The sequence below is a fragment of the Aedes albopictus genome, chromosome 1 (genome assembly GCF_035046485.1).
Source record: "Aedes albopictus strain Foshan chromosome 1, AalbF5, whole genome shotgun sequence".
Lineage (NCBI taxonomy): Eukaryota > Metazoa > Arthropoda > Insecta > Diptera > Culicidae > Aedes > Aedes albopictus.
The window spans coordinates 219,968,135-219,978,267 of NC_085136.1; positions in this window are offsets into that span (position 1 = coordinate 219,968,135).

Here is a 10,133-nt window from a genome sequence, read left to right on the forward strand (position 1 = left end):
CGCAAACTGGAAATTCAAAGATTATTTTTCTAATCCTTGCGGCAATCGGTGATCCTCGGAACATATTAAAAGAATTTCTGGCGCAAACTGGGAATTCACTGATGTTTTATAAATCTTTGTGGTAATAGGTGATTTACGAAATACATTTTAGGGATTGTTGGTGCCAACTGGGAATTCTCAGATTATTTTTAGAATCTTTTTGGCAATGGCTGATTCTCGGAATAAATTTCAAGGATTTCTGGTGCCAACTGGAAATTCACAGATTATTTTTAGAATCTTTGCGGCAATGGCTGATTCTCGGAACATATTTAAAGGATTTCAGGTGCGAACTGGGAATTCACTGATGTTTAATAAATCTTTGTGGTAATAGCTGATTTACGGAATACATTTTAGGGATTTCTGATGCCAACTGGGAATTCACAGATTATTTTAAGAATCTGTGGCAATGGCTAATTCTCGGAATAAATTTCAAGAATTTCTGATACAACTGGAAATTCAAAAATTATTTTTATAATCCTTGCGGCAATCGCTGATCCTCGGAACATATTTAAAGGATTTCTGGTGCAAACTAGGGATTCACAGATTATTTCAAGAATCTGTGGCAATGGCTGATCCTCGGAATACATTTTAATGATTTCTGGTGCCAACTGGGAATTCACAGATTACTTTTAGAATCTGAGGTAATGGCTGATCCTCGGAATACATTTTAAGGGTTTCTCGGGCCAACTGGGAATTCACAGATTATTTTTAGAATCTTTGTGGCAATGGCTAATTCTCGGACTAAATTTCAAGAATGTCTCGTGCCAACTGGAAACTGACAGATTATTTTTAAAATCTTGGCGGCAATGGCTAATTCTCGGACTAAATTTCAAAAATTTCTCGTGTCAACTGGAAATTCACAGATTATTTTTATAATCCTTGCGGCTATCGCTGATCCTCGGAACATATTTAAAGGTTTTCTGGTGCCAACTGGGGATTCACAGATTATTTTTAGAATCGGAGGTAATGGCTGATCCTCGGAATACATTTTAAGGATTTCTGGTGCCAACTGGGAATGCACCTATTATTTTTAGAATCTTTGTGGCAATGGCTAATTCTCGGAATAAATTTCAAGGATTTCTGGTGCCAACTGGAAATTTTAATGATTCTTTAGCCAATCGCTGATCCTCGGAATACATTTTAAGGATTTCTGGTGCCAACTGGAAATTCACAGATTATTTTTAGAATATGCGGCAATGGCTTTATAAATCTGGTTCTGACTCCCGGAATAAATTTTAAGGATTTCTGGTGCAAACTGGGAATTTACTGATTTTTTTAATAAATCTTTGTGGTAATATCTGATTCTTGCAATAAATTTTAAGGATTTCTGATGCCAACTGGGAATTCACAAATTATTTTCAGAATCATTGTGTCAATGACTGATCTTCGGAATATATTTTTGGGATTTCTGATGCGAACTGGGAGTTTACAGATTCTTTTAGTATCTTTGTGGTAATAGCTGATCCTCGGAATATATATTGAAGATTTCCGGCGCTGACAGGGAATTCACAGAGTTTTATAGAATATTTGTTGCAGTAGTTGGCTCTTGGAATAGGTCATAAGGATTACTAGTGCCAACTTGGAATTCACTGATTTTTTAGGCATTTTTTGTGTCAATGGCTGATTCTCGAAATATATAGCAAGCTTTGTATTTTGTTTTACCCAGTACGGAGCTGAAAAGAAACGTCAAATCAAATGGGGCTTGCTGTGTAAAATTTCTTGAGCATTCGAGCAGAAACAATTCGTTTCAATCTGAGTTTCGTTTATAGAAAAGAGAGAGAAAGTAGATAGAGAGATACAAAGGAAAGGTTAAGGGAGGAGCCAGGGATTTAACCCAAGACCTTCCGAATAGGAATCAGAGGCGGTAGAAACTGGACCACTAAGCCCGTCTGTATGCACCCATGATAGTTACATGAAAATTCCAAGAAAAACCGCTGAATCCTCTAAAAAACCTTGAAGTAAACTAAAAAATCTACGGTTACTACTGCAGGCAAACCTGGAGAAATTCTTAAATGCATCTCTGAAAAAGGTTATGGAACAATTTTTACAATTTCTGGAGGTACTCCTGACTTAATTTGTAAAAATAAAAACAGGTGGAATTCCTGTAAGAATCACTGGAGTAATTTCTGGAGAAATCTGGAGGAATCCTTGGATAAATTTCTGGAGAAACTCCAAGAGGATTACCCGGAGGATTTTCTTGAGAAGTCCCTAAAGGAATGCCTGGAAGAATCTCCGGGAAAGTTCCTTAATAAATTTTGGAAATATTCCTGAAGAATCCCTCAAACAAATCAAGACTAACCCTTCTTAAGGAAAAAAAAATTCTTGGAGGAATTTCCAAAGGAATCCCATAAGGAATTCCTGATATAATTATTGTAGATATTCCTGGAAGAATTTCTGAAGGAATCCCTGTAGGAATTTCAGAGGAAATCCCAAGAGAAATTCCAGGAGGAATTTCTAGCTAGAGGATTTCTGGAAAATTCCCATAGTAATTTGAAGCAATTACTGGAGGCCTTCCTGAAGCAAACCCTGTAAGAATTACTGGAGGAATCCCTGGAAAAAATTCCAGAAGGAATCCCTGGAAGAATTCCTGAAGAAACTCTTAAAGGATTCCCTGGAGATATTACTGGATAAATCCCTGAAAAATTGCTGGAAAATCCCTGGAAGAATCCTTGAGGAATCCTTGAAGGAACTCCTGGGGGTAGCCCTGAAGGAATCCAGGAGAAATTCCTAGAGGAATCCCTGGAGGATTCCCTAGAGGATTCCCTGGAGGAATTCCTTGAGGTAGCACTAGATGAATTCAGGAGAAATTCCTGTGGGAATCTCTGGAGGAATTCCTGGAGAAATTACTGGAGGAATCCCTGGAAAAATTCCTGGAGAAATCTCTGAAGATATTCCTGAAGGAATCCCGTGAGAAATTCCTGGAGGAGTCCCTGAAGGAATTGCTGAAGGAATCCCGTGAGAAATTCCTGGAGGAGTCCCTGAAGGAATTCCTGGAGGAATTCGTGGAGAAATTCCTTGAGGAATCCCTGAAGAAATTCCTGAAGGAATCACTGGAAAAAAATTCAGGAAGAATCCCGTGAGAAATTCCTGGTGAAATTCCTGGAGGAACTCTTGAGAAATTCCTGGAGGAACCTTTGAGAATTTTTTTGTGGAATTCTTGGAGGAATCCTCGGAGGGATTTCATGAGGGATCCCTGGAGAAAATGCTGGAAGAATCCTTGGAGGAAATCCTGGAGGACTGCGTGTGGAAATTCCTGGAGAAATCCCGTGAGAAATTCCTGGAGAAGTTCCTGGAGGAACCCTTGAGATATTCCTGGAGAAAATTCTGGAGGAATCCCTGGAGAAATTCCTGGAAAAATTCCTGCAATAACCCTTGGAAGTGGCCCTGGAGAAATCCTAGGAGAAATTCCTGGAGAAATTCCAGGAGGAATCCCTGTAATAATTCCTGGACGAATTCCTGGAAAAATTCCTAGAAGAAGAACTGGAGAAATTCCTGGAGGAATCTCTGGAGAAATTTCTAAGAAAAACACTGGGGAAATACCTGAAGAATCTCTGAAGGAATTCCTGACGGAATCCGTGGCGAAATTCCTGGAGGAATCACTAAAGAATTTCCTGAAGGAATCCCTGGAGAAATTCTTTTAGGAATCCCGTGAGAAATTCCTGGAGAAATTTCCGGAAGAACCCTTGAAAAATTCCTGGCGGGATTGCTGGCGTAATTCCTGGAGGAATCCTTGGAGGAATTTCTTGAGCAACCCTTGAAAAAAATCCAGTAGAAATTCCTGGAAGAATTTATGAAGGAATTCATGTAGGACTCCTTGGAGGAAGTCCTGGAGGAATTCCCGGAGGGATCCCTGGAGTTATTCCTGCAGAAATATCTGGAGGTATTCCTGGAGGAATCCCTAAAGGAATCCCTGGATAAATTCCTGGAGAAATTCCTTGAGGAATCCCTAGAGAAATTCCTGAAGGAAACCCTTGAGAAATTCCTGGAGGAATCCCTATATAGAATAATTAATGGAGGAACCCATAAAGAAATTCCTGGAGAAATTCCGGAAGAAATTCTGAATCCCTGAAGGAATCCCTGGAGAAAATTCTGGAGGAATCCCTGGAGAAATTCCTAGAGGAATCTCTGAAGAAATTCCTGAAAAATTCTTGGAGAAATTCCTTGAAGAATCCCTGAGGAAGTTCCTAAAGAAATCCATGGCGAAATTTTTGGAGGAATTTCTTAAGAAATTCCTGAAGGTATCACTGGAGAAATACCAGAAGAAATCCCTGAAGGAATTTGTGGAGGAATCCCTGGTGAAATTTCTGGAGGAATCTCTAGAGAAATCCCTGGAGGAATTCTTCAAGTAATCGCTGGAGAAATTCCTGGAGGAATCCCGTGAGAAATTCCTGGAGAAACTCCTGGAGAAATTCCCGGAGGATCCCTTGTGAAATTCCTAGCGGAATTGTTGGCGGAATTCCTGGAGGAATCCTCGGAGGAATTTCTTGAGGAATTCGTGGAAAAATTTCTGTAGAAATTCCTTGAGGATTTTTTGGGGAAATTCCTGTAGAAAATTTTGGAGGAATTCCTGGAGGAATTCCTGGAGAAAGCCCCGGAGGAATTCCAGGAGGAATCCCTGGAGATTATCCTGCAGGAATATCTGAAAGTATTCCTGGAGGAATCCCTGGAGGAATTCTAGGAAAATTTCCCTAGAAAATCCCTAGAGAAATTCTTGGTGGAGTCCCTTGGAAAATTCCTGGAGGAATTCCTAGAGGAATTCCTGGAGGAATCCCTGAAGGAATATCTGGAGGAATCCCTGGAGAAATTCCGGGCGGAATCCCTGGAGGAATTCTTGGAGGAATCCCTGAAAATATTAATGGAGAAATCCTTGGGGAATCCCTGAAGAATTTCCTTTAGATCCCTGGAGAAATTTCTGTAGGAATCTACATGAATTCCTGGCGGAATCCCTGGAGGAATTCTTAGAGGAATTTCTGAAGAATTCCCTGGAGGAATTCTTGGATTAATTCTTGGTGGAATCTCTGGGGGTATAACTGGAGGAATTCTTGTAGGAATCCCTCGGGGAATCTCTAGAGGAATTCCTTGAGAAACTCGTGAAGGAATCCCTGTAGGAATTCCTGTAGAAATTACTGGAGGAGTCCCTGGAGAAATTCCTGGAGGAATCCCTGAAGAAATTTCTGGAGAAATTCCTGGAGGAATCCCTGAAGAAATTTCTGAAGAAATCCTTGAAGAAATTCCTGGAGGAATCCCTGCAGAAAATTCTGGAATCCGTGGAGAAATCTTTGGAGGAATCCCTGGAAGTAGCCCAGAAGGAATATCAGGAAGTAGCCCAGGAGGAATCCCAGGAGAAATTCCTGGAGAAATTCCAATACGAATCTTGGAGAAATCCCTGGAGAAATTCCTGGAGGAATCCCTGGAGAAATTCCTGGAAGAATTCTTGGAAGAATTCCTGGATGAATCTCTGGGGAAATTCCTGGAGGAATCCCTGCAGAAATTCCTGGAGAAGTTCCTAGAGAAATTCCTTGAAAATTCCCTGGAGAAATTCCTGGAGGAATTCCTGGAGAAATTCCTGGAGGAATCCCTGGAAAAATTCGTGGAGGAATCCCTGGAGAAATTCCTGGAAGAATTCTTGGAAAAATTTCTGGAGGAATCTCAGGAGAAATTCCTGAAGAAATCCCAGGGGAAATTCCTGGAGGAATTCCTGCAGAATTTCCTGGAGGAATTCCTAGAGAAATTCTTTGAGGATTCCCTGGAGAAATTCCTGGAGGAATCCCAGGAGAAATTCCTAGAGTAATCCCTGGAAGAAATTCTTGAAGAAATTCCTGGAGAAATGTTTGAAGGAATCCCTTAAGAAATTGCTGGAGGAATCCCTGGAGAAATTCCTGGAAAATCCCGTAAGAAATTTTTGGAGAAATTCCTGGAACAATCCTCGGAAGAATATCTTGAGAAACCCCTGGAAAAATTGCGGTAGAAATTCCTGGAGAAATCCTTGAGAAATTCCTGTCGGAATTCCTGGACGAATCCTCGGAGGAACTTCTTGAGGAATTCCTGGAAAAATTGCTGCAGAAATTCCTGGAGGAATTCCTAGGAGGTATTTTTTTAGGAATTCCTGTGGGAATCCCTGGAGGAATTCTTAGAGGAATTTCTGAAGAAATCCCTTTAGGAATTCTTGGAGGATTTCTTGGTGGAATCTCTGGGGGTATACCTGGAGGAATTCTTGTAGGAATCCCTCGGGCAATCTTGGGAAATTCTTGGAGGAATCCATGGAAAAATTCTTGAAGGAATCCTGGCGGTATTCCTGTAGGAATCTTTGGAGGAATTCTTGTAGATATCCCTGGAGAAATTCCTGGAGGAATCCCTGGAGAAATTTTTGGAGGAATCCTTGAAAAAAAAATTACTGAAGGTATCCCTGGAGAAGTTCTTGGAGGAATCCCTGGAGAAATTCCTGGAGGAATCCTTGGAAAAAATTACTGGAGGTATCTCTGGAGATATTCCTGGAGGAATCCCTGAAGAAATTCCTGGAGGAATCCCTGGAGAATTTCCTGGAGGAATCCCTTGTGAAATTCCTGGAGGAATCCATGAAGAAATTTCTGGAAGAGTAACTGGAGAAATTCCTGGAGGAATCCCTGGAGAAATTTCTGGAGGAATTTATGGAGAAATTCCTGGAGGAATCCCTGGAGAAATTTGTGGAGGAATCCTGGAGAAATTCCTGGAGGAATCCCTAGAAAAATTGCTGGAAGAATCCCTGCAGAAATTTGTGGACGAATCCCTGGAGAAATGCCTGGAGGAATCCATGGAGGAATTCCTGGAGAAACCCCTGGAGAAATTCCTGGAGGAATCCCTGGAGAAATTCCTGGAGGAATCCCTGGAGAAATTCCTGAAGGAATCCTGGAGAAATTCCTGGAGGAATCCATGGAGAAATTCATGGAGAAATCCCTAGAAAAATTGCTGGAAGAATCCCTGCACAAATTTGTGGAGGAATCCCTGGCGAAATGCCTGGAAAAATCCTGGAGGAATACATGGAAAAATTCCTGGAGGAATCCCTGGAGAAATTCCTGGAGGAATCTCTGGAGAAATTCCTGGAGGAATTCATGGAGAAATACCTGGAGGAATCCCTGGAAAAATTCCTGGAGGAATTCTTGGAGGAAGCCCTGGAGAAATTTCCGGAGGAATTCCTGGAGGAATCCCTGGAGAAATTCCTGGAGGAATCCATGGAGACATCCCTAGAGAAATTTTTGGAGAAATCTCTGGAGAAATTACTGGAGGAATTCATGGAGAAATTCCTGGAGAAATCCCTGGAAAAATTTCTGGAGGAATTCCTGGAGGAATTCCTGGAGGAATTTCTGGAGAAATTCTTGGAGGAATTCCTGGAGGAATCCCTAGAAAAATTTCTTGAGAAATTCCTGGAGAAATCCCCTGAAAAATTCCTGGAAAAATTGCTGGAGAAATCTCTGGAGAAATTCCTGGAGGAATTCATGGAGAAATTCCTGGAGAAATCTCTGGAAAAATTCCTGGAGAAATTCCTGGAGAAATGCCTGGAAAAATTCCTGGAGGAATTCCTGGAGGAATCCCTGGAGAAATTTCTGGAGGAATTCCTGGAGAAATTCCTGGAGGAATTCATGGAGAAATTCCTGGAGGAATCCCTGGAAAAATTCCTGGAGAAATTCCTGGAGGAATCCCTTGAGAAATTTCTGGAGGAAATCCTGGAGAAGTTCCTGGAGGAACCCTAGAAAAATTGCTGGAAGAATCCCTGCAGAAATTTGTGGGAGGAATCCCTTGAAAAATTCCTGGATGAATCTATGGAGAAATTCCTGGAGGAATCCCTGGAGAAATTCCTGGAGAAATTCCTGGAGAAATTCATGGAGAAATTCCTGGAGGAATCCCTGGAAAAATTCCTGGAGAAATTCCTGGAGGAATCCCTGCAGAAATTTTTGGTGGAATTCCTGGAGATATTCCTGGAGGAATCCCTAGAAAAATTGCTGGAGGAATCCCTGCAGAAATTTGTGGAGGAATCCCTGGAGAAATGCATGGAGAAATCCATGGAAAAATCCCTGGAGAAATTCCTGGAGGTATCCTTGGAGAAATTCCTGAAGGAATCCCTGGAGAAATTCCTGGAGGAATCCATGGAAAAATTCCTGGAGGAATCCCTGGAGAAATTCCTGGAGGAATCCCTGGAGAAATTCCTGGAGGAATCCCTGGAGAAATTCCTGGAAAAATCGTTGGAGAAATTTCTGAAGGAATCCCTGGAGAAATTTCTGGAGGAATGCATGGAGAAATTCCTGGAGGAATCCATGGAGAAATTTCTGGAGGTATCCCTGGAGAAATTTCTGGAGGAATGCATGGAGAAATTCCTGAAGGAATCCATGGAGAAATTTCTGGAGGTATCCCTGGAGAAATTCCTGGAGGAATCCCTGGAGAAATTCCTGGAAGAATCCCTGGAGAAATTCCTGGAGGAATCCCTGAAGAAATTTCTGGAGATATCGATGGAGGAATCCCTAGAAAAATTGCTGGAAGAATTCCTGCAGAAATTTGTGGAGGAATCCCTGGCGAAATGCCTGCAAAAATCCTGGAGGAATCCATGGAAAAATTCCTGGAGGAATCCCTGGAGGAATTTCTGGAGGTATCCCTGGAGAAATTCCTGGAGGAATCCCTGGAGAAATTCTTGGAGTAATCCCTGGAGAAATTCCAGGAGGAATCCATGAAGAAATTCCTGGAGGAATCCATGGAGAACTTCCTGGAGGAATCCCCGGAGAAATTCCAGGAGATATTCCTGGAGAAATTCATGGACATGTCCCTGGAGAAATTCCTGGAGGAATCCCTGGAGAAATTCCTGGAGAAATTCCTGGAGGAATCCCTGAATGAATCCCTGAAGAAATTCCCGGAGGAATCCATGGAGAAATTCCTGGAGGTATCCCTGGAGAAATTTCTGGAGGAATCCCTGGAGAAATTCCTGGAAGAATCCCAGGAGAAATTTTTGGAGGAATCCCTGGAGAAATTTCTGGAGGAATCCCTGGAGAAATTCCTGGAGGAATCTCAGTACAATCTCTTGAAGGATATCTTGGAGAAATTCCTGGGGGATGCCTGGTTCCATTTCTGGATGAATGCCTGGGAAAATTCCTGGAGAAATCCCTGAAGAAGTTCCTGGAGGATTCCCTGGAGAAATTCTTGGAGTAATCCCTGGAGAAATTCCTGGAGGAATCCATGAAGAAATTCCAGGAGGAATCCATGGAGAACTTCCTGGAGGAATCCCTGAAGAAATTCCAGGAGGTATTCCTGGAGAAATTCCTGGACATGTCCCTGGAGAAATTCCTCGAGGAATCCCTCGAGAAATTCCTGGAGAAATTCCTGGAGGAATCCCTGAATGAATCCCTGAAGAAATTCCCGGAGGAATCCCTGGAGATATTCCTGGAGGTATCCCTGGAGAAATTTCTGGAGGAATCCCTGGAGAAATTCCTGGAGGAATCCCTGGAGAAATTTCTGGAGGAATCCCTGGAGAAATTCCTGGAGGAATCTCAGTACAATCTCTTAAAGGATATCTTGGAGAAATTCCTGGGGGAATGCCTGGTTCCATTTCTGGATGACTGCCTGGGAAAATTCCTGGAGAAATCCCTGAAGAAGTTCCTGGAGGATTCCCTGGAGAAATTCTTGGAGTAATCCCTGGAGAAATTCCTGGAGGAATCCATGAAGAAATTCCTGGAGGAATCCATGGAGAACTTCCTGGAGGAATCCCTGGAGAAATTCCAGGAGGTATTCCTGGAGAAATTCCTGGACATGTCCCTGGAGAAATTCCTCGAGGAATCCCTCGAGAAATTCCTGGAGAAATTCCTGGAGGAATCCCTGAATGAATCCCTGAAGAAATTCCCGGAGGAATCCCTGGAGAAATTCCTGGAGGTATCCCTGGAGAAATTTCTGGAGGAATCCCTGGAGAAATTCCTGGAAGAATCCCAGGAGAAATTCCTGGAGGAATCCCTGGAGAAATTTCTGGAGGAATCCCTGGAGAAATTCCTGGAGGAATCTCAGAACAATAGATATCTTGGAGAAATTCCTGGGAAAATGCCTGGTTCCATTTCTGGATGAACGCCTGGAGGATTCCCTGG